At 40.0% G+C, this 25,642-nt stretch overlaps 1 protein-coding gene across 9 annotated transcripts in view; it reads left to right on the top strand.

Moving 5' to 3' along the window:
- ATP2B2 (ATPase plasma membrane Ca2+ transporting 2) overlaps positions 1 to 25,642 on the top strand; it is a 455,339-nt gene that overhangs the window by 131,987 nt on the left and 297,710 nt on the right. The window lies entirely within an intron of this gene.

Here is a 25,642-nt window from a genome sequence, read left to right on the forward strand (position 1 = left end):
TTACTCCTACATGTCCTTTCACAGAATGTAAATTTAGTGAATCACATTCAAAGTGCAAAGGTAATGAGAGTTGGAAAGATTATTTTGCTTTATGCAGCAGAAACCATTGTTTGATAGCAAGCCTCGAAACTTTAAAATCATCCAAGTTACAAAAGTATTGCAGTAATTATAGTAAATACTGTGAAGAAGCTACTCGGTTGGTATCTAAGTTTAGTTTATGCAGAGAATTAATAGACACTTTTGTTTTTACATATGTAGAATAATTTTAATTAGAAGCAATTAAATAAAATTACATTTTTTTCCAAAGTAAATTGCTCCTTTCCAAATCTTAAAAAAAAATCTCCACATGCTCTATTTGTAGGTGAAAGCTTACTGTAATTAAAGTTTAACTTATTTAGAATAGAATAGAATAGAATAAACCAGGTTGGAAGAGACCTTCAAGATCATCGCGTCCAACCTATCACCCAACACCAAGCAATCAACTAACCCATGTAACCAAGCACCCCGTCAAGTCTCCTCCTGAACACCTCCAGTGATGGCGACTCCACCACCTCCCCGGGCAGTCCATTCCAATGGGCAATCACTCTCTCTGTGTAAAACTTCCTCCTGACCTCCAGCCTGAACTTCCCCTGGCGCAGCCTGAGACTGTGTCCTCTTGTTCTGGTGCTGGTTGCCTGGGAGAAGAGACCAACCTCTGCCTGTTTACAACCCCCCTTAAGGTAGTTGTAGTTGTTCTAGCTCTTCCTATAGAATATAAACCAGCTCGTGGAACTGTTCCATGTAGATGGGTTTCACCAGACTGAAGACATCCCAGACTTACTTTCAGCGCTTTTTCTCCAAAGAATTTAGTATTGCCACTATTCAAGCTGGGATGCAGAACCACATGGAGCACTGATTCAGCTCTCTTTCTAAATCTCTACTGATATTTATGGTGTTGGTATAGTCTTGTTGTTTTATGTATCTGATATATCAGCTCATGGGCATAACTGACTTAAAAATGCTCCTAGAAATGTTTTCATGGGAAAGAGTTCTGCTGAAATTTTTAAAGGATAGTTCTAACAATGACTATGTTAATTTCCCACATTAAATTTCTACCTTTTACACTGTCATGATAGCAGCTTTGTTTTGGCATAGACACTGAATGGAAAAGATGGTCTGAAGACTACTAAAGTAGTCCCTCTAAAGCTTCTTTCTCTAAGTGCCTTATGACTCAGCCAGATACTCAACAATAAGTCAGTATTTTGTTCTGGAACAACATCCATGCTTATGAACAATGAACATAAAATAGTATGTGGGATACTTGGAATTCGGTTTTATGATCTCAATGGTTTGAAAAAAATGAATTAGTTATCCAAAAGGCAGTGGATAGGAGGAGATAGCTTTCTGCTGCCAATAGCTATAGCTAGAAATGTTCTTGCCAGTCAAAAAATGGAAGTATGCTGGGCCAAAGGTATTAGCCACCACTCCTACGAGCGTATGAAAATGTTATGGTGTAACACTTCCATCTTGAATTGCCTTTCCACCTCCCTGGGTTGGCAAATGAGCTTGTATGCAGCTGGTTGTGATACAAGCAGTGTTTAATTTGATAAGTATTTATCTCTTTTAAAGCATCCAGGTTATTATGAGAACAAGAATAGGTTTTCACATGAAGACGTGTGCTTTTTCTAATGAAATTATCACTGCTGTCTTGTCTTCTCACTCCTCAGGCAAAAGACAAAATGAACTATATGTTCTTTTGAAAACAGTCTATGCAAGTGCCTGCAAGTACCAGCAGTAATAATAAATCCAAGTGCTAGTAGCTCTAATATGGAAAATGCATATTGCAAGTGTGATAGCAAATATCATTAACCCATCTTTAAAATGAGATTTTAAAATAATGAAGATGGTTTCCTTTTTGATGTTGTTTTGTTGTTGTGGTTTTTTTTCCTTCTTGTTCATTGTGACCCTTGACTATCCAAAGCTGAAAAAGAAAATAAGAAACAAAAGCAACAATAACTGTACAGGGCTTTTTGTGCTGTAAAGAACTTTTAATTTTCTTAAAATGAAGATTTTAATTTTTGTTTTTCATCTGTTCCCTTTTGTATTCTCACAACAGGATACAGTACCTTTGTCTTCTTGCATCTTACCCTTATGATGTTTCTGAAATGAGAATCAGTAAATTCTCAAGTACTGTTTAGTTTTAACAGCCTTGAAAGCATGCACCTGTGTCCACTTTATTTTTAAGACAGGATAACCTGCCTCACCTGGAAGGAGAGTGTATGTAATGATGGTAGGTTAATATATTACTTTGGCCGTGGAATCACAGAATGTGAGGGGCTGGAAGGGACCTCCAGAGATCATCTAGTCCAACAACCCCTGCCAGAGCAGAATCACCTCTACCAGATCACACAGGAACTCATCCAGGAGGGTCCCTCCCAGAGAGGGAAATTCCACAACCACCCTGGGCAGCCTGTTCCAGTGTTCTGTCACCCTCACAGTGAAATAATTCTTCCCCATGTTTCCATGGACTTCCTATGCCTCAACTTCCACTCATTGCCCCTTATCCTGTCATTGGGCATCGCTGAGAGGAGCCTGGATCCAGCCTCTTGCCACTCACCCTTTACATAAACATTAATGAGGTCACCCCTTATTCTTCTCTTCTCCAAGCTAAAGGGGTCCAGCTCCCTCAATCTCTCCTCATGAGGAAGATATTCCACTCCCTTAATCATTTTTATGGCTCTGCGCCGGACTCATTCAGACAGCTCCCTGTCCTTCTTGCACTGAGGGGCCCAGAACTGGACGCAATGTTCCAGACGTGGCCTCACCAGGGCAGAGTAGAGAGGGGGAAAAACCTTGCTTGACCTACTGACCACACCCCTTCTAATATGACCCAGGATACCATTGGCCTTCTTAGGCACAAGAGCACGTTGATGCAAAGTTTTCTCATGCTCATATGCTTTCCTGAACTTGTCTGGATTAGCTATTTTATGCTGGATGTAACCTATATATCTGCTTTACAATGCAATTTACTGTTACATACAGGATCACTTGAATTTAAAATATGAGTGGGGAAAAAAAATGTTTTAAGTTATGTTCATCAATGCTTTCACTAAAACACCATGATTTCTGTGCCTCAGGCCTTAATATGCTGATTTGGCATCTTTCAATACATGCTACATGAGCATCCACGCATTGACTAGACCATCACAAAAGTTCAAATGCAAACTAGTGATGAAAGACATAATGGTTTGAAATGAAATTTTTATTCACTTTATTTGATATTGTGTTGTGAAATAGCTTTGGTCCTGAGAATATGTAACTGATAGAGTGTGTACCATATGAATAGGAATAGATAGCATTCAGTGTAAGCACATTAGTCTAACAAGATACAGTTTAATGTGAAGCCTGATCTCCATTTTAAAGACCTCATGACTACTACTCAAGCTATTGACCCTGGAAATTATCTCCCTCAATTTATGTGCTACAATGGATAGAAAGGAATTTTGAATTGTGAAAGCTGCTGTTGTTTCCTCATGTACTCATAATCTAGCAATAAACAAATTTTCTGAATAGCTGAAAACATTACATTTAATTAGTTATTGTGTAGTTGTTGTATTATAGTTTGGTTTTGATGTTGATGCTTAAAGCAAGTAAAATCCAGGTATGTTAGTTAGCTATAAAACTGTATCAGTAGCTTCAAGTCAGTAGACAGACAGACATTTAACTTACTATGAACAATGCAGATTTTTATCCAATGTAGTGATGTCTAAGAATGGGCCAAAAGTGACTGTTTACATCGTGTCCTCATTAATGTCACTGTTTCCATGACAAGCCATTACAGCAGAAGATACAAATGCACGTGCTACCGCTACTGAAATGCCCGCGTGGAAGCTTGCTGTGATTTCGTTTTAGTATTGTCAGTGCCAGGTGAACTACTTATCCTGTCAGAAAAGACAGTTTCAAAGCCTAGGAGAATGTGCTGGATATTTTTTATGATTTGTACTGTAATCTCCATAACTGGACGGAGAAGGCCAAGAATGGATGAAGTGTTGTTGTTATATAGCAGTATGGATATTCTCATTTTGTTAAGAAAAGAAAGTTGCTAGGAATTTGTGTGTGTCTCCTGCTCTGATGGGGAAGGATTGCCATGCTGCAGATGAAAAGGCTTTTTACAAGAACTATAAACGTCACTTCCTAATATCCTCTTTTGCTCTTCCCCCCCCTCCCCTCTCCTCTCCCAGGATGGGCTTGTGCCAAGCTGTGTAAGAGAAAAGCAGTTCAATATATCTAACTCTATATAAAGTACATGAAAAAGAAATGTTATTACTGTGAATATAAATTGAGATGTCTTTCTAACGTGATTGTGGATATCCTTTGTGTCACAGTTTTCATGTACTTGAGTGCATTTTGATATTGTACTGAAATTTACTGTATTTCAGACTATTACAGAATCTGATGCTTATTTATGTCACTTGACAGCAATATTTTTTTTCTTCTCATTTTCTAGTAGCTGAAAATTCTATTGCACAGGATTTTTCTTTTTCTCCTTCCCCCAGCCCCCTTGGTTAATACAATATTTTCCATGGAAACTTAAGCACTTGAACATCATTGCATCTCTTCGAGGGTTAGCAACAAAAAATGCAATTTTAAATTGATTACTTTTCATAGTATCATAGTATCAGTCAGGGTTAGAAGCAGCCACAAGGATCGTCTAGTTCCAACCCCCCTGCCATGCGCAGGGACACCCCACACTAGTTCAGGCTGGCCAGGGCCTCGTTCAGCCTGGGCTTAAGCACCTCCAGGGACGGCACCCCAACCACCTCCTCTCTGGACAACCCATTGCAGGGCTTCACCACTCTCATGGGGAAGAACTTCCTCCTCACGTCCAGCCTGAATCTCCCCACCTCCAGCTTCATTCCATTCCCCCTAGTCCTATCTCTACCTGATATCCTGAGAAGTCCCTCCCCAGCCTTCTTGTAGGCTCCCTTCAGATACTGCTTTCCTCCAGACTGAACAGCCCCAACTCCTTCAGTCTGTCCTCACAGGAGAGGTGCTCCAGCCCTCTGCTCATCCTCGTGGTCCTTCTCTGGACACCTTCCAGTACCTCCATATCCCTCTTGTAATAGGGGCTCCAGAACTGGATGCAGTACTCTAGGTGGGGTCTCACCAGAGCTGAGTGGAGGGGGAGAATCACCTGCCTTGACCTGCTGGCCACACTTCTCTTGATGCAGCCCAGGATCTGATTGGCTTTCTGGGCTGCAAGTGCACACTGAGAGCTCATTTTGAGCTTCTCGTCCACCAGCCCCCCCAAGTCTCTCTCCTCAGGGCTGCTTTCCAGCCAGCCATTGTGCCTGGGATTGCCTCGACCCAGCTGCAGGACCCTGCACTTAGTCTTGTTGAACTTCTCTTACTTTTCTTCATGTTAAATTCAATTGGAAATATCAAGTACAATTGTAGATACATTTTATTCCATGTTACTTTGTGTTGCATTTGGTATATGTTACATGAGAGGAAATTAAGCAGACTTTCTGTGTTCACTTTCAAAGTGTGAAGATCAGCTGCTGTTAAACATCTATGCAAATTAAAAACTTCTGCAGCTTTTATGTACCCTTATTTAATGCCAACCTAATTACCTCTGTTTTGATAGCATGTAAATTAAACACTGTAATATGTAGGGGATAGCAGACCAGTTAATAGGAAGGGCTTTTTGGTTTCATTATTTAAATTTTCCTTTCATCTTTTCTGATAGCATTTCCTCAAGCATTCTGTGAAGTCATCTTATCTTGGTGCATACTGTGCTGGTAACTCAAGTTACCTTTAACTTCCAGCTCCCACCTTGAGTTCTTAATGGTGTTCAGTTTTCATTTCATTGGAAATGAAATGAAATCTGCATTATCAAGCATCCTCTTGGGATCAAAAGGCTTTTCTTATTGCTTGGTATGAAATAATTATGTCAACTCAATCAGGTTTGTTCTAGAATCCCTGATCACTGGTAGCTGTTGCAGTGTTCCAACCCAAACAGCTCAAAATGTTTGTGAATTGAGGGGTTTTGTGAATGAAGAGAGGTATATGTATAGATGACTCTCCCTTTGTACCTTCAGCTTTAGGGCTTGGCCAACAATGAGGGAATTCACTGAACAACTCCCACCAGGGAAAAGGGATGTTGTAAGTCTTTACTGAGAAGTTCCTTAGCTTTCATGGTGAAGGTCAAAGGAAGATTTGTCCTTCCGTTCAACAAAACAGAGGGGTAGAGTTTATGACTGTTCTCCTTATTGGTGCTTACCAGGTGCTACTGTTGTGCTGGACTCAACTGAACACAGAACGTTACTGAAACAAAGGAGTGAAATAGTTTGTGTTTACAGAAGCTTCTCCTGATCATTCAGCTAAGGACCTCACTCAGTTCTCCATTAATAATCTCTTTCATAATCAGCTCTTGGTGTGCCAAGTGAACTTGACTGTATCTGGAAAAATGTCTGGGAAAATTCCAGCCACTCACAACATCATTGTTATCAACTTGTGTGATAGGTATCATTAGAATTCAGAGACTTTTGAAGGAATTACGGGAAGTCTGTGATGAGAGGACAGTCTTTGTTATAAGGAAGGCTCATTTTGAGCCTCACTGTTTATGATTTTGTTTAGGATCAGCCCATTTTTTTTCTTCTTTTTTACTGTTTTCATCACTCTGCCAGGTGTAGTAGTTCCCAAATGAGTGTCTTCTGAACTAGTCTCCCCCAATCTATTTCATAGTCATGGTAATCTTGGATATTCTCTTTGTATTACTTTCTTTTAGACTTCATCCAGGAAATGGGTGTACAAGGAAAATGAATTTCAGAACAATGGAGGACAAATCTCTAAACAGCCACATATTTTATATATCAAGGCATCTATAAGGCTATTAAAAAACGATACAAGGAAATGAGATAAAGGGTTTTACATTTTCTTTCTAGTGATACTGCAGATCAGTTCATAAAGATGTTACCAAATTTAAGTCTCAACAAAATATATGGTCTCAAAACTGCATTATAGACTAGGCTTTGCTTAATGTTACATCTGTAATTACTGGCAATTGAGTCTGTTACACTGTTTGTACATAAACATCCCTCCTCTCTTTGTTCAGTCACTGTTTGTCTCGATGGTCTAGTGCAAGGGTGAAATGGTGCTCTATGCCCATGGTAGACATCTTGCAGTAGTGTAGTTTATATTCACATTACAATGCAAACCCGAGATCAAATATCCTCCTATGATGACTTGACAGTTACGGAGACAGATCATGTTCTGTTTTCCATACTTCTTCCATATCCATGTAGATTTCTCGAGTCTACAGGGGCTGAAGGAAGAAGAGGCACGTACTTATTTGGCAATATATTGGCTCCTATATTGTATAAACAATTATGGCTTGCTTTTTATTTTGCATAATTCTGGGTTTATTTGTGTGCATATATTTGTATTCTGTTTTTCTGTTGAGAGCCTAGTGTTTATCCTGAAATAACATATATGAGCATTAATCCTTTCATTAAACCTTTTTCTTTTGTTATCTCAGGGTTTTCATGTATGCACACATATACATCCTGAGAATTCTTTGCCCAAGATCTTGATCATCTTCACACCTTGGTTTAAGAATCAGTCTTGAAGTTCTGTGCCTACCCTGTGAAAGGCAAACCTCCTTAGAAATGTTCTCACCCTGATTCCCATCCTATTTTGTTGAAGATGACCTCTTTTCTTTCGGAGAGAAGAGAAATGGAGGCTTTTTACTTGAAGGAATACGCATACAATTATTTTTTAATCCCTGCATTTTCTTAACTAGCTCTTCTGTGAACAAAAGGGAAATTCAAGAGAGAGGTATCTGCTGGAGAGTCCCAGTGGAAGGCTATGAGGATAATTAAGGGACTTGAACATCTCTCCTGTGAAGAGGAGAACAACTGAAACAGCTGGGGCTATTTAGTCTGGAGAAGAGAAGGCTGAGAGGGGACCTTATTAATCTCTATAAATATCTGAGCAGTGGGTGTCGAGATGAAGGTGCCAGTCTCTTTTTGGAGGTGCCATGCCTTCTTACATGACCTGCTAACATCATGGGCAGGACTTGCAGTGTTCACCATTGTCTCAGCATTAGCACTGAGGGAGCAAACCAGCATGTTCCTACCTATTTAATTTAGTCAATAAATCAGTGACAGTCAACTCAAAGAATCACCCCCCAATTTCATGGTTTCCATTTCAACCTCAATTGAACTTCAGTGTAGATGAGGTAGTGTGAATGCTTTCAGTGTCTTAGTGATGGTGTTTCTAAAATCTTTATGCATTTGTATAACCACAGGAAGGCCACACCTGCACACACAAACACATGCACATATAAATGTAGTCATCTGGAAAATTATGACAAGTGATACTAAAATAATTATCATAATTATCATATTGTCCTTTCTGGCACTCAGTAAATGTGTTGACTATGTTAAGTTTTGTTGTTGGTTTGTTTGTGGGTTTTTTGTTTGATTGTTATGTTTTTTCCAGTTGAGTATTTCAAGGATCACAGTTTAAAGATCTTTAGTCCAGCTTGGTTTGTTTGAAGAGTTTTCCTTGGGTTTTTGTTCTGTTTTTAGTACCACCGCAGATAAATATTCTCATGTGCCAATAGCACTCATGATTTGTTTTCTTGGAGAAAGCAAGGGAAAAAAGGTTCCAAGATTTAAGGCTACTGATATTTTTACTGTATCATCACAACTTCAGTAAAACTATGGCAAACTTGAAACTCTTAGCTGCCTTGGAGAGCATGTTTTGATATGCATCCTAGGACTGTGTTTGCCTTGATGCTGCATGGTTACATACAATTTTGCTGTCACTGCATCTTGCAGTTACTAAAATCCTGACCACTGGGTAAAGAAACTAATCCAGATAGGAATTTGGGATTAAGGATTAGCCTAAAGGTTTTGGGTTTTACTGGAATGTTTGGGTTTGGTTTTTGGTTTTTTTTTAAATTGTTAGAGTGTGAGGAAACTTTTTTTGCTGCTAGAGCTTTGTGAGGCTTCTAAAGAGCCATATTTCTTACTACTTTTTGTGTCAGAACTGATAGGCAATTAGGATAATGAGCAAGTAGATGCAAATGTAGCAGAAGAGCATAGTACTGAAGAGGCTGGGAGAGCTTAGCTCAGGAATTTAGAGCATGGGCAGCACCAGAAGTCTTTGGTCCTTTGTCTTCAACTCTTTCCCCTTCCCCGACCACACTTTCTGAGAAGGACAGTTGCTGTTTTTTGGTTTGGTTTTTTTTTCCTTTGGTGCAAGAATCTCCTACTGAGATTTTATTTTTTCCCCTCCCCTTGGTGCTGGGCATAAACTATCCTTCTTTCTATCTTCAGCTTCCCATCTGTTAGCAGAAAGTGATGAGTCTGAAGAAAACTGCTTTGGAAAGTAGGGTAGCTTCCCTCACAATGAGTTGCTGTGAAGGCTTGACAAGTTCATTGTGACCATTTGCCTTTTTTGTCCTCATTGTTAATAACTGGAAAATGGCTTTTTTATTTTAAACTTGTGCAAAATATTTGTCTAGCTGGAAAGAATAAAACATTTTAATTCTCTTTTCTGGGCTTATAATAAATTTAGTTTGTTGAGATTTCTGTTGCATATGTATGACTTCTGGTTGAGCTTCCAAAAAGAGAAGAATCTTAAAAGGAGACATGTTGAGAGGTGATTCATTCTTGAAACCTGACTTAGGCTGTGCTTATGAGTGGGGGTAGAAGAGAGGAAAATGCAAAAGGAGAAGATGAAATGAGTGAGGAGGAGCTGCAAGAATTTGGCAGTTGTTCCCCTCAGCAACATTCGTATCAGATCTGTTGGGGTCTCTTTGCATTCATCCTCTCTTTCTCCACACTTCAATAATTCCTGAATCCTTGGGCCAATTCTAGTCTGTTTGGCAGGCAGGTAGAGACAGAAAGTCATTGAGTTCCTGCCAGCAGTGAAAACAGATGACCAGGCTGAGGGATAAAAATCCCTAATAAAAAGGCTGATGATCCCTGTTGAATACCAAAAGGCTGCTTGGGAATAAGAGCTTGTGAAATGTTACTAATTTGTGAAGAAAGCTCCATTTTAATTTTGCATATTATTAGACAGCAGAGAAGTAAGCAATGCTTCACTAGCTCAGCTAGTTGCAGAGTTTTTCTTGATTTCTTTCTGCTCTTGGTTTTATAATAATTCTGTAGTCATAATTTTATTTCCTTAGGTATAGTTCCTTCTCAGTTGCTTGTCATTACATGGTAATCCTGACAATACTGGAAATGAGTCATACTTATTCTTGCACTGAAAGCTTGCATCTTGTCTTGAAATGTTATATCTCTTTCCCTATTCCAGATTCCCTGTTACCTTGTACACACTGGCCTTTAATGGCAAAAGCTTGTTTTCTGGATAGATTTTGATTTCTTTCATAATCCTAACATTACTTTTGTCTATTGAGGAGCAACTGTTGTAGTATCCGTTAATGCTTTTCAACAATAACTAAAAGATCTGAAGCCTGTTCCTTTAATTACTTTAACACAGATACTTAATAATTCTTTTAACAAAGCTCATTTGATTTAATATTTAAAATTGTTTAACACCCTTACATGGCTTAATGAAAAAATAGCCTAGACTTTTATTTATGGATTAATTGTTGTTCATGTCCCTGCTGCTCTGCCAATTGCTGTGTGCTATGGGTGGTTCAAACTATTCTTACATAGGTGTGTGGTTTTTTTCTGTCTTGATTTTACACCAAGCGAGAATGGCACTGCTTGCCTTTCTGTTGTATCCATTAAACAGTCTCCCGGTTTTATTCGTGTTGGTAGAAAACCATTTTGGCATCCCATGCATTTCCCAAGTTAGCAATTGAATTCAAATGTGTGATATGTCTGTTGCTTGACAGGCTGATGTTTGTCTTTCATGTCCCATCTTCACTTTCCTAAACTGTCCTGATACTTTGTTTTCCAGATTCCCGTTTGTTTTGTCATGGTGTTTCATGAGCATGTAAAGCGGTTGCCTTTTTAGTGAACATACTCCTTTTCAGAATCTGGTCTTCCTTGAATTTTTAATCTGTTTAGCAGTTCACTTACAACAACTGCAAAGATAATGTGGTCATTTCCAAGAAGCTTTAAACATTTTGTAAGTACCTCTTTTGATTAACTCTCACATACTCGAAAGCATTTGTAAACTATATTGGAGTTAAGGTTTGTACAGTGGGGACACGGCAGTGACAAAGACAGTAATGCAATTCAGCTGAGATTTTAAACCCCTTTGCTGATACCTGGAGGTCAGAATAATAAATCTAGGGATTCTTTGAAATTGTAATAGGTGCTTATTCAGCTCTAAATACCTTCAGCAGTTAGGTTCCTAAGTTCTCCTGAAAGCCAGTGGTGTTTAAATTCTTAAGTGAAAAGGTGACTGCTTCACTTGGGTGCTCTTAAAAGTAAACCTTTAGCCTCTGATTCAGTTTCACCTCTGAGGTGATCCTTTCCTTGTTATCTGCTTAGGTAACTCAAAACTCTCATGTACTGGGTCTTTCAGTACTGAAAATGTAGATACCACTATCAGCCTATTAACCTTAGCTGTACCTCAGCCATTTTATCAGAAGCAACTCAAGGCTTTACCCTTTCTTTAATTGATGTCCATGCCACTGTGTTTGGGTTCCAGCAAGGTAAAGGAGTGGGCCGTTTGTGTGACCCCTGAAATTGTTTCATTTCAGGCTTTTAATTACAATCCTTGGGAAAATCCAAATGGAATGGAGTACCCTGGGAACACATACCTGATGGTCAGCTTAGCCCTGGGCTTTATTTTGTAATTGCACATTGTTCTCACATCCCTTTCAGGTGTGATGTCTTTGTACACAGAGCTACTTTAGGTCAATCCTGTGCTTTTTACTTTGTGTTTCTCTTGCTAAGCTCAGTGCAATAGTGTACACATTATTTGGTGTTAGCAGGCCATCAGAACATAAGAAATAATCCAATTTCAGGTCTTTAAGATATGTTTTGATAAACTGTTCAAAGCAATCCTCTTCTGAAAGTAGTATGTTCACCTAACATGGGCTTGGGGTCATATGAGGTTCCTACTGTCCTTTATTATGTTTTTCATAACTCACTTGCAACTTTGTCACCTATGTCCCAAAGCAAACTCACAGCAACCCTGCGTTCCACTTACATCATCTTTATCCTTAATGAAACTAGACTTCCTGCCCAGAGATAAATCTTTGATGCACCCTGACCTGCCTGCATTCCTATTGTCTGTGTCTGTGTAATAATTGTCTAATAGTAGTAAATAAAAAAAGAAAATCATTGTGTAGAATATTTGCTCAGTGAGCAGAGAAATCACTTTGGACAGCTAGAACATGCACTGAACCTTAAGGCAAATTTTAAAACATTATGAGTATATATAGAAGGGCTTTTCCTTTCTTTCCAGTTCTGTAAGGGAGGTTGATGGGGGAAAGTAGAGATGAAGAGTACAATTAGATGGCAAGATGCTTTATGTTGCCTAAAGCATACCTAAGGTTTATTCATTAAAAAAAGTATTCTGTTTAATTATGTTTATAGAAAGCCAGGCATGGGAGAGGTAATTAATCCACACAGTGGCCAAAAGGAAGCTTGAGTGCTAATTGTTTTCCTGAATGATCATAGGGAGTGACTGTTCTATTTTGTAGCTTTCTCTTACCTAGAAGGTTCTGAATTAGGAGGCCTGCTGGCTAAAATTCCCATTTTCAGTGATTTCTCCCTGCACACACTTTGTTGTTCTCTGTTTTCCTGCCCCCTTCTGCTTACCTAACTGCAGCTCCTGTCCTAGCTAGGTAGTCTGGCCAAAATAGCTCCTGCCATCTGGAACAGTCACAGTGAACCTCTTGGTAACTTCCTCTCATTTGAAATGTCAGCTTGAATCTTTTCTCCCTTGCTTACTGCTCCTTAATTTTCTTTTCATTTTGTTATTCATTATTCAACAAGGTGACTTCTGTTTGATTGTGTCAATGTACAGTGTGCATGAAAAATGCTATGCAGAGGGGAGCTCTGTGTTCTGCCTCCTCTGTCTCCCCCATTATATCCTATTCCACATCAGGGTCTGGTTGTTACTGATATGTCATCTCTCCTGTGAGCATTATCTAGCATGATGTATTGTAATTATATTTAGATTCTATGTGAGTGCAGAGCTGTCTGAAATGTCTTTTAAGGGATGCAAAGAAAATAAAATTCAGACAAGCCATTGGTTTTCAATTAGGAACAGTTTTTTCATATCATTCCCAACACATTTTTGCATTGTCAGATGGTTGTTGAATCGCTGAATTTTCTGATAAGCAGACTAAGCCTTGCTTTCCCCCCACCCCCCCCCCCCCCACCCCCAAAGGTTATTCATGTCATTCTGCAATTAGATGGGAATGTCAGTTTTGTTCTGGTTTTAAATAAGCTACACTTAGATTTGTAAGGTTGTTAAAAATCATGCTCTAAGATCTTGATGAGAAAAAATTAGGGGTGTATTAAAAAAATAATTTAAAGATAATCTCCTGGATAACAATTGGGTTGTTTTAAGAGTTTATCCTGGTGTGTATTAGTATTAGGAGAGAGGCTGACTCATGGTTGTAGATGGTCAGAACTGACATCACAAGGCTATTAGCAGTGCATTTGGCTAAGCAAGAATAGAACAGTGAAGTCTGTAAGCTTTTCCACACAGTTCTGTCGACAAGACTTAGTCCTTGGTTGCTTGTAGACAGCAGTGATATAGAATACGAGAGTACTTAATTGCTCATTGGCTGAAGAGCACAGAATTTGTACTAGACCCATGTTCTTGAAGTGTTTGCGTATCTTTAGGTTAGAAATCAATAATACACAATATGGACTTTAGAAATTGGCATTTTGTGGGTAACTGGGGAGTAGCATGTGGTTGTCTAATCTGCCTCTTGCATATTTTCATGTCTTTTTGAACTATCTATGTGTTGGTGGTGTTCATACTATACACACAGTGCCTCAGACTGTAGCAGTAGCTGGCTGTCATGTCTAAAGGAGGATTTTTAGAGCTATTGCCATTGCTAGCTTTCACTGTCGTGTGGAATGCATCTTTTCTGGGTCAAAACTTTGATATTCCTATGGAATTAGGGGCGATAGAAAATGATGGGTGGAGGTTGATAGTGAATAGAAAATGTTTGTTTCCAGGTTCCCTTCGCATGGTGAGATGTTCCTGCTCAGGAAGGAAGATTCCCAGAGATGGCTTCATCTCGTTTTTTTTTGGTAGCCAAATGGACGTGTTGAGGCAGTGTAGGTTCACCAGAGAAGACTTTAGTCATGGCCTTCCTATATTTGCTTCCTAAGTATATATCTGTTCTAGGGAAATGTAGGTCTGACAACTCACAGTCAGAGCTTACTCTGTGAAGAAATGGAGTTGCTTAAAGAATTAGGAGCAAGCCCTTGAACTGCTCTTGGAATTGCCTGTGAGAGACTTCTCTATACACCTGCTGTGTCACAGTGATGTAAGCCTTAAAGAAGGCACGGAGTCACAGTTTGTACCACCTTGAGCTGATGTATCATCTTTGCTTTGTACTTCAGCTATACTGGAATGCCCAGAAGTCTGGCCAAGTAGTTGATTCTTGGGAAGCTGGAAATGAAAAGAGGAGGGGGAAATTGCAGGCAGTTTGTGACTGATGTTGCTATAGCAAAAGGATGTTTCATGTGCCAACATGAAGTAAATGCCGTCTCATAGTTAGATTTGGGGCTCTTCGTGTCTGCTGCCTGCAAATAGAAATGCTGTGGTGCACACCACTTCTCTGTCTCTTGTGTTGGGAACTGGGAAATCTCTTATTGATGGTTTTACAGCCTTAGTAGCTAGGGGCCAGGAGCTGGGTAGAGCTGGGTTATGGTTTCTTGGGCTTTGTAAAGTGCTTGCTGACGTGACAATCTTTCACACTATCACTGCAAAAATAAGGCTGTGAGATCTGCTTTGACTGAGTTGGGGAATTTGAGGTGTCAAAGCTATGAGCTACAGTGGTCACCAAGCAAACCCTCTTGTTTTGTGGGCAATGTTTGGATGTTTCTTTTTAAAACCTTTTCCTCTTGGAACAAGGTTAAGAGGGTTATTTTTCCATTTGCTCCACTATTAGATTTCTTTGTCTCATTTATAGCACACTCTGAAGTTAAGCAGATAAGGAAATCCTGCAGGATATGTAAGCTGGTTGTTAGCTTTAGGTGCTAATTTTAAAGGAAGAGGCACTGTGGCAGGTATTATTACTTGTATAGAGACTCTTTTAAGTACTGGAAATCTGGGACAGGCTTCGTGTTTCAGAGGCAAATAAAATTTACTTCCCTCCCCCTCCCCCCACTATAAGCTAGGTTGAATTAATTGGAAGTAAATGACCCTGTTATTTCTGACTGATTTATTATGGCATAGGAAGGTGATATTGAAGATGGATACTTTTGAGTAGGGAACAAGATGGCATTTTGCATAAAATACCCAAATTATTATTGTTGATTGCAGTATCTGAGTTTGTCATCTTCTTTTAGTTGCTCTGGTGCTATTGGGGGATAGATAAAAAGGGACATGTGTTGCATTTGTTATCAGAAGGTGAAGAGTGAACATTTAATGTAATTAAGTATAAATACCAAAAAGAATATTTTTGGTTTCTTACTATGACAGGACTGAAATTAGCATCTTGCCCTTATCTTGGAAGGCTGCAAATAGAGATGGTGCTGCAGAAAATTGCTGCAGCATAGTGCTACAGGGTGTTTAAAAATTATTAGATACATAGAGCTTGTGATTAACCTGCCCCATTTGTTTCTCAGTGTAAGAAGCTGCCACGTTATTTTCATATTTTTGCTTTTGGTCTCTAAAAATAAGGCAAACCAGTTGCATTACATGTGAACGAAGACAATGCAGAAAGTACTTGCCTGTCTTTCGCCCCTGAGCACTTGCTGCATCTGCTTTTCTTCCTCAAGTGTTTTCTTTCTTTTGTTTTTCTTTAAATATGCAGGATCCTTGCTTGACAAAGGACTAGTGTCACTCTAACCTGAAGAGTGTAGGTGTGCCATTGTGCTTTCTCTGATTCCTAGCTGCAAGAACATGCTTGTCTATTGAGCCATTGTCTTATTTTAACACTTGCTCTTTCCTTAATTGCCATAAATTCCAGAGTTGTAATAGCACAAGGTAGGGTTAGTGACCCAGGGCAGGTCATTAAACATGCATATAGTTTCAACGTTTACCTGTCCATGCATGGAAATGCCTTTTAAGACATTTGTGAGCTTCTAAGATGTCTTTTCCTGAGTGACACCACCTTTGAATTGCCTTTTGTTAGGACAGCTGAAGAATCAGGAGAAATCATAAGTCGCTGCCACTCTCAGGAGCGAGGTATGACTGATCTTGTATGGTATTCTGTGATTTTGTTCCTCCATGGGAAATAGCTCCCAGCTTTCACTAGATCAAGAGGTTAGTCACAGGTCTTCATTTGGGAATGAGAAGTGCGGTTTGATGTCCTTTCTCTCTCTGTCCTTGGAGTGCAGAGAGTAATACTAACCTCATGTAGTTTGGGTCATTTCTCTGTGTATGTATTTCCTACTAATGTTGATGCGCAGGAACTCCTGCAGTATTTATGGCATGATCATGTGTCAGTTCCACTTCAGTTGCACCAAGCATGAAGGCTCATACAGCTTCCAAAACCAAGGAAATGCCAAGCAAAAAATTGCCATTTACACAGAATTCTTTATTCAAATTGTTTGTTTCATCCAAGCGTGACGTTGGATTAAAAATGGTTTTAAAATACTGTTGCAGGTGGCTGCTTTGGTAATACTGACAGCAACATAGCTGAGCGAACAAACCTTTTGGACTCGTGGCCCCTCCTGCATGACAGGCTTCTTTAAGTCACTTCAGATTGCAAATTTAAGGTAAATACGAACTGGTGTGACTTAATTTGCTTCTGAGAAGGAGGTACTGACTAATGGAATTCCACCCAGGACCAGTGCTACTTGGTGTTTGACAGTTCATGGACCTGTAACTTGGTGAAGTTCTGGTTCTTACCTCTAATAGTATCATAGTATCATTCAGGGTTGGAAGGGACCACAAGGATCATCTAGTTCCAACCCCCCTGCCATGGGCAGGGACACCCCACACTAGATCAGGCTGGCCAGAGCCTCATCCAGCCATCTCTGAGCCTCACATTGCTTACCAGCCCTTCCCTGTTGCTGAGAACAAGGTCCAGCATAGCACCATTTCTTGTTGGTTCCTCTACCATTTGGAGGAGGAAGTTGTCTTCTATGCAGTCCAGGAACATCCTGGATTGCTGGTGCCTTGCTGTGTTGTCCCTCCAGCAGATATCCGGGTGGTTGAAATCACCCATGAGGACCAGGGCTTGTGACCTGGAAGCCGCTTCTATTTGCCTGTGGAGGGCCTCATCTGCTTGGATCTGCTGGTCAGGTGGCCTGTAGAAGACCCTTACAGTAATATCTCCTTCCCCTGTCCTGCCTTTAATTTTAACCCATACACTCTCAACTAGCTCATCATCCCTCCCCAGTTGGAGCTCCACTGATTCCAACTGGCTATTGACATATAACATAATAACAGCTGGAATTTTTGGTGATGGTTCATTGGGTTTTTTTAATCTTGTGGGACATTTGTTGTACAAGCACAGGTGGTTATGCTTGTGGATGATGGACTTGGAAAAAGACCAAGGTACTCCTTTATAAATACATGTGAGACATTAAATGAAGGTCAAAACCTCACCTTCCCATTCAACACACAGTATTTAGTAACCTTGTGTGATGGAGTCAATTATGACTCTGTCTTGCACAGCTTTGCCTGAGGTGGAGGCTGGATCCTAGCCGCCCTGCTCTTCTTTGGGCTTTTGATCACAGTGTCACAGTATCACTTAGGTTGGAAAGGACCTCGAGGATCATCGAGTCCAACCTATCAACACAGACCCCATGTCTAGACCATGGCACCAAGTGCCACGTCCAAGCTCCCCTTGAACGCCTCCAGGGTCGATGACTCAACCACTTCCCTGGGCAACCCGTTCCAATGACGAATGACTCGCTCGGTGAAGAACTTTCTCCTTACCTCGAGTCTAAACCTCCCCTGGCGCAGCTTGAGACTGTGTCCCCTTGTTCTGGTGCTGGTTGCCTGGGAGAAGAGGCCAACCCCTTCCTGGCCACAACCACCCTTCAGGTAGTTGTAGAGGGCAATGAGGTCACCCCTGAGCCTCCTCTTCTCCAGGCTAAGCAACCCCAGCTCCCTCAGCCTCTCCTCATAGGGCTTGTGTTCAAGGCCCCTCCCCAGCCTTGTTGCCCTTCTCTGTCATGGGTTGAGTCAGAAACAAAACTTTGGGGTTTTTATCTTCTTAACTTCTTAAGGAAGTTTTCCTTCGGGATTTTACCTCCATTATTTCCATATATATTTGAATTTCATTCCTTCCAGCTTAAATTTTTTTGCAGTGCCTAAATCAAAATGGCCCCATTATTAACTTAGAGTCAATTTGGTAATAGAACTACTTAGTTGCATTATATAAACATGTTACTTGCAAGAAAAATTGTTTTGAGTGAAACCATATGTACACAGTAAAGGGAAATATTTGTCACACTTCTGCTTTTCTGCCATTTTTTTGGCATTCGTTTCCATACTTATTAATAGCATCCTTCTGAAACTTCTCTGAGAGACTATAAAGCAGATTTAATTTCTTTTTCTTTAAGTTATATATATATATATATTTTTACTGCTGTAACTGGAGTACAGTTTTAAATGTCTTGGATGTGGTTTCAAACAGAGCTGAATGAGGTGAACTGGTTGGTAGTCCCCGAATGACTATATAGCTGTAATTACATTAAGGGGCTTTGGTGATGTTATATAAACCTCTAGAGCAAAACTCTGTCAATAGATAAATTATCATCCTCCTTTTTTTTCTATAAATCAATCCATGTGGGCTCTTGCCTGTGGAGCTTCTTCTGAGGAACTTCATATCTAATAATCTGGTTTTGAGTTCACATCCTGTTCTTTGAAGAGGCTGCAGTACACATTTGGACTGCTTCTCAACTTTATCCCCACAGTGGAGCCCTTGCATTAGAGGGGTAATAGTTCTGTGGGGTTAAAACTGTGACTTCTGACTGGTTTGAAGTAATCTCCATTACCTTCCAACATGACACTGTGGTTTTTTAAAATCCTATAAATCATCTTTCTGTTGAACATCTGTTTGGTGAGCAGTGCTTGCAAATTTAGTGGTGCTGACTATCTAGCTGTCACCATTGCCTGTCCACTTGATTTAAAATCTATTGCTTCTCCATCAAGAGAGTTCCATCTGCCTAACAAGCAATGGTGCTTGCTCTATAAGGGTACACATACACCTGTTTTCTGCTCTGTGTGGCTGTTCCAAATGTTTTATGTGTGAAAATGGAAGGGATGTTGTCTCAGGTAAGGTCAACTACCCACAGCCATCACCAAACATTGCTTCTGTATGGCTCAGAGATTATCCATATGATTATCCATCATATGTGCATTGTGTCATGAGTACCTGTGATGAAATTCATATGATATGTCAGTCACAGTCTTTAATTCATGGTTAGCCCATATAATTTCAACATTAATAACTCTACATCTTAACTTGCCTTTGCCACGTTGCTGCCTGCTCCCTTTTATGGTTAATATGTGAGTATACAAAACCTCCAGGCTCAGCCCACCTTCTTGGAGAGCTCTGCTGATGGGAGAACAGAGCATTTGCTGCTGCTCTCCTGCCCATCTTTTAACCAGATTTTTCTTAAAAGCAAAGGCCTTCTGGATTATCTGGTAGTGACTTCATTTTTGTATAACCCCTTGTGCAAGGCATTTATGAAAGCTCATGAATATTTGGGTTGTATTATACCCAGAAACCCAGATCCAGTGGGCTCTCCCTCTCACGTGTGCACATAGCAGCTTGTGAAGCATGACTTCCCTTTACAGAAAGGAAAACTGAATTTCCTTCTTAAGAAAAGGTGTACTTATATGTGTTTATTTCTAGATTTAATAATTTCTTCCTACTTCCTGGATCAAGATACCAGGCTTACCAGTCTGTATTACTTGGACATCCATTGTAATCTTAAAAACATGAAAATGAGCCATCCCACCCCACTATGCTGCTCCAATCTGCACTGCAGGAATTGTTCCTTTCACCTATTAATTGGCAGTTGCTGCCTGTGTTCAGCAGCCTGTTTTAGAGCAGGTTTGCTAGCTGCATGTTGCACACAAACCTATGTTTATAAAATAATTTCTGGTGTCCAAAGTGCAGCTTCTGGCTTTAAAATATCATTAGTTTAGCTGGGTTTTAGTCTTCTGGATTTTATGCTCTGGATAGCTAAGAGATTCCCCCCTCCCTCATCCCCCCCAAATCCTTCTCCTCTATTTCTTTTTTCATCCTGCTTTTTACATGCAACACACCTTTGTATTTTATTTTTCACTCAAGCTTCTGCCCAGATAGAGATTTTTATATGTTCTTAGCTGCCAGGTTTCACTGTAGAGGATTTTTAACCAGCAAGGTCAGTCCATAGGAAGTTTTGTTATTCCCAGTGAAGGATAGGTGGCACTCTTGCTATTTTTGTTTGGCTTCCTGAAATAAATCAGGTATATGTGCTCTCTCAGTAAGATTTCTTTTTATAGGGTAAGTGCTTTGGAGAGTGTTCTTGAACACTGAAGAGGATTTTATTTTACTTTATTTTTAAATGTGAACACACACTTATATTGTCTGGGTCTGGCTCACAGTACTCTCTAGGAAGCAAAAATATGTTGTCTTTATGAAGACCTCAGAGTAAATGCTCAGTTATATGACATTGGCACATTTGACATATATAATTTCGGGGTTTATGTATTTTCTTACTATTTCCTTAGGTAAAGGAAGCCAACAAATCCTTTCATGTCATTTTAACTCCAGTTATTTAGTATTTTTCTTGTTAGTTTTGTATTCAAAATACGGATTTAAGCCAGCGGGTTTGCAAGGGCTGAGCAGTCAATAGAACCTTTCTTTTCCACCCAGGGTGGTAAAACTTGTTGCCTTAATTCTGTAAATTTTTGTAGAATTATATAGGTTTGAGAGTTTGTCTCACCTGAAAATCCTGAGATGTGGAAAAATACATGCTGGTGGAAGTATGCCATGTTTGAGGTTTTCTGTCACTGATGGAAAACTGGCTTCAGTTATACTTGTTTCTTCTCTTACTCAGCACACAGCTAGGATGTGGTTATGTGGAGGTATTTTTAACCTTGATTACTTGAAGTCAAATCTATTTCATTATTACTACTGGCTGACACTTGTATGGCTGAGACAGAGTGCTTTGATGACCTCAGTTTCATTTCTCTTGATCCGTTTGATCAATTGATTCTGTTATTGCTGTTCCTAGAAGAGTACCCCGTGGTTGAAAGGCAAGGGGCTATGCAGAGCTAGAATGAGAAGAGGTTAGAAAAGCTTCCATTCTGCCTCTAAGATCATAGTATCAGTCGGGGTTGGAAGGGACCACAAGGATCATCTAGTTCCAACCACCCTGCCATGGGCAGGGACACCCCACACTAGGTCAGGCTGGCCAGAGCCTCATCCAGCCTGGTCTTAAACACCTCCAGGGACGGGGCCTCAACCACCATTAATCTCTTCCACATAGAGTATCTAAATACCTCAATACTTTGTGACACATTGTTGCCGTGTAAACTTCTCTAGGCTGGAATCATATCCTGCCCAATGCCACAGACCGTTTTCAGGGAATTTCTTAGCTGAAACTCTTTAAGCAGAGCCATTCCCAATTACTGAATGTCCTGTGAGAGTGCTTTTACTGTGCAGTTCAAACAGAAAATTAAATAGGTAATGAGGAAGGAAATGTGAATAATAAAGGAGAAGCTCATTAAAGACAACAAAATATGCTTTGTGATTTTCTTTGAACATCTAGTAAGAGGTGTTACTGCTTAATCCTAGCATAATGTGCATTGTGGTTTTTTATGCATTTCTTCAGTGTTTTAATTTTAGTTAACCACAGTTCAAATTTCTGGACTCGAGACTATACTTTGCTAGGATGACACGATCTTAGTTGAAAGAAAACCCCTTCTTGAAAGAGTTTCCAATCTAATTTAGATTTTAGTTATCATCCCTTTTAAAAAATTGAGTTAGTATATATTCACTGGGGAAAGAGGGCCTGATTTTCATTTTGATGGCGATTGAATTCTGGAATTAAAAATGGATTGAACAAGTTGTCTGGTTGTCTGGGGGTGCTGGTTGATGGTAGGCTTAACATGAGCCTGCAGTGTGCCCAGGCAGCCAAGAGGGCCAATGGCATCCTGGCCTGCATCAAGAACAGTGTGGCCAGCAGGAGCAGGGAGGTCATTCTGCCCCTGTACACTGCACTGGTTAGGCCACACCTTGAGTACTGTGTCCAGTGCTGGGCCCCTCAGTTTAGGAAGGATGTTGACTTGCTGGAACGAGTCCAGAGAAGAGCAACAAAGTTAGTGAGGGGTTTGGAACACAAGCCCTATGAGGAGAGGCTGAGGGAGCTGGGGCTGCTTAGCCTGGAGAAGAGGAGACTCAGGGGTGACCTTATCACTCTCTACAACTACCTGAAGGGAGGTTGTAGACAGGCTGATGATGGTCTCTTCTCCCAGGCACCCAGTACCAGAACAAGAGGACACAGTCTCAGGCTGCGCCAGGGGAGGTTCAGGTTGGATGTTAGGAAGAAGTTCTATACAGAAAGAGTGATTGTGCTATGGAATGGGTTGCCCGGGGAGGTGGTGGAGTCGCCGTCATTGAAGGTGTTTAGGTGGAGACTTGATGGGGTGCTTGGTGCCATGGGTTAGCTGTTTGGGTGGGTTGGATTGGTTGATGGGTTGGGCACGATGATCTTGAAGGTCTCTTCCAACCTGGTTTGGTTTATTCTAATAAAGGTTTTTATTCTAATGGCCGAAGAAACATTTTATAACTTGGCAGTTTATTTTACAGGTTATATTTTTGGTGCCCTCTTGTCTAATAAAGGCTCACACATTACTCATCCCTCGCCTTTTCTCCTGCAAAATGATTGGAGTGGTTTTTGGGTTTTTTTTTTTGGTGTGTGTTTGGTTTTGGTTTTTTATTTCAATACCCTGAGGTGTTGGAATTGAAAAGTCTCAAATAAAAATCTATTTTGGAGCAGGAAGTTTACTTGATGACTTTGATAACATTTACTTTTACATTTCAATGCCAAATTGGTGTTCAAGCTATTAGACGCCATTAAAGCAAAGAATTTTGTGTTTTGTATAATCATCCGAGTCCCAAATGATGGTAGTTGTTGAAGTTAACACTTTTTGCCCAAATGTGGGAGTGCTAGCATCTTTCAGAGATTCCAATTTTGGTTCTTATTTATGCTTGACATTTAATATGCTTGACATTCTGATTATTTTACACCTACCTAATTTCTTCTAATTCAGGGGATAATGACAATATTTTAAACAGTTGTGAAGTGTAGCTGTATGTCATTAAGCAGGTGCCACACTACAAATGGAAGGAAAAAGTCCATAAAGTATTCCTGGAATAACTGGGTTTGTGTTGTATACCTCAGAGTCAGCTGGACTTATTCATCAACTTGTTCAGCTGTGCAACTTGGTAATCTGTTTGGTTGCCAGGAAGATAAACCCTTACTAACATTTTATGTCTTTTTATTTACCTATGTATGTATGAGGATGCTAGACTGTGCTAGACAACTTGCATTGTGTCATTTATGTTCTAGGAGTGGGGCATTTTAGTGATAGATTTTCCAGGGTTTAAGAACATACAGTTCATTGAACTGAATTCTCATGTCTATAGCCCACTTTTACTGCCGCTGTTGTGGGTCTTAGAGGTAGCTGTCCCATGTTGTGCTTTCTAGAAAACTGGGCTATACCACAAAGAATTAAAACATCCTAAGGAAAAAACCAACAAGAAACAAATTATATTTTGTGTAAAGTCTTTCTTCTCCCTTTGTAAAATTGTTTTATTAGGTATTTTGTTGAGTTGTATTCCCATGTAATGTCTTATAAGATTTTCTAGACTAAGTAAAAGGGTCAAATGGGTGTTAGAGAAAACTGAAGGAAAATGGTAGGAAGACCAAGCGCTTTAGAGAAGTGCAGCTGGTGGTCACAGTTTCTGCTTCTTTCATCTGCCAGAAATTGTGTGTTGCGTTTAACTGTTGTAATTGTGAATAACTTGACTAAATGGAGAGTAATGGAGAAACATTAAAATCCTGTATTTTACAAACCCACGTGGAATTGTTAAGTACTTACGGAAGTCCTTACAAAACAGTCCTCATGTTCCAGCAAGAGGTGCTTGGAGCAACACTGGCTGAATGCCTTACAGGCAAAAAGAAAAAATTCTCAATCTTGCCACCTGGTGGTATACTCTGGCAATAAAAGCTTGTTTAGAAACCTGTTCTAAAAGTTGTTTACTTTCCTAGGCAAGATCTGAAGAGTGGGAATTAAAACTAGACTAAGCGGGTTCCTGGGTTTTAGTGTCCTAGTTCAGTGTGTTCGTCCTTTACTGTGTCAGTATCCCGTGTTGGGTGTGGTGTAAGGTTATACATGTCTTTGTGTTGAAGGTCTAGCGACATTGTGTGGTCCTAGAGCATTAAGTTGTGGCACATCAATCTTCAAAATAGATTTGAGAAATAGTTTAAAAAGGAATGGTATCTGTGTCCTGGAGTTCCCAGATAAAGTGATGCAAACTGAATTTACCGAAGTTACGTTAAGAGTATGTAAGAGATGTTGTTATCTGGAAACAAGTACTCCAAATCCAAGCAATATGAATCACAGAATCACAGAAACATTCAGGTTGGAAAAGACCCTCAGGATCACCAAGTCCAACCAATAACTCTACTCTCCAAAGTCCACCCTTAAACCATATCCCCAAGCACCACATTCAAATGACCTTTAAACACACTCAGGGTTTGTGACTCAACCACCTCCCTGGGCAGCACATTCCAAACTGAAATATATTTGGATAGTTTAAACTTCAATTTGGGAATAAAGTGGAAACTGAATAAAGTCAATGACATGCAAGATCTGTCACCTATAAAGCCCTACTGGTGGGAGCATTGGAGAAGCTTTCTCTGCTGCATTCATCAAAGAGAAAGCAGATGTGGTCTTCCTGGGACCTGGGGCATGATCTGGGGGAACTAATTTAGAATAAAAAATGGTTTCACATAGTATTCAAAGGGCATTAAACAATCCTGGTTTTGCAAGCTGAATCTAGACATGATTTACTGAGGGGTATGATGAGCTGATCATTAGCTGGAACTTTTAAGTCAGAAGTGGATGTTTTCTCTACCAAGATCGCCCCCAGCTGCACCATATGCTGTTGTTTGACATGAGTAACTGAGTAAAATTCTGTGAGTTGGGTTAAAAATAGCAACATATTGGAGCACAGTCATTCTCTTTTAATACAAAAATGTGAAAATTTTATTTCTTTTGATTTGTCTTTATGGTATAATGTTGATGTGTTCATATGTGGAACACTTGTGTCCAGCAGGACATCTATTGCTTGCAGAGCTGCTGCCTGTGATTTCAGTGTGCCTTCATGGCTACCTATTACGAGACAAGTCAAGATGTCATTTATTCATAGCAACATCATTATGTTGACCTTAAGACCTCTCAATTATTCACTTCCAAGTTCTTATGTCATGCAGAGCTTGCACAAGGAAAATTAACTCCACTGGAGCCAGATCCAGTACAGAGGAATCTCTCTCCCCTCTATCACCCTCTG

The sequence above is a fragment of the Melanerpes formicivorus genome, unplaced genomic scaffold (genome assembly GCF_026170545.1).
Source record: "Melanerpes formicivorus ecotype bairdi unplaced genomic scaffold, bMelFor1.0.p_v2 SCAF_38, whole genome shotgun sequence".
In the NCBI taxonomy this organism is placed as follows: domain Eukaryota; kingdom Metazoa; phylum Chordata; class Aves; order Piciformes; family Picidae; genus Melanerpes; species Melanerpes formicivorus.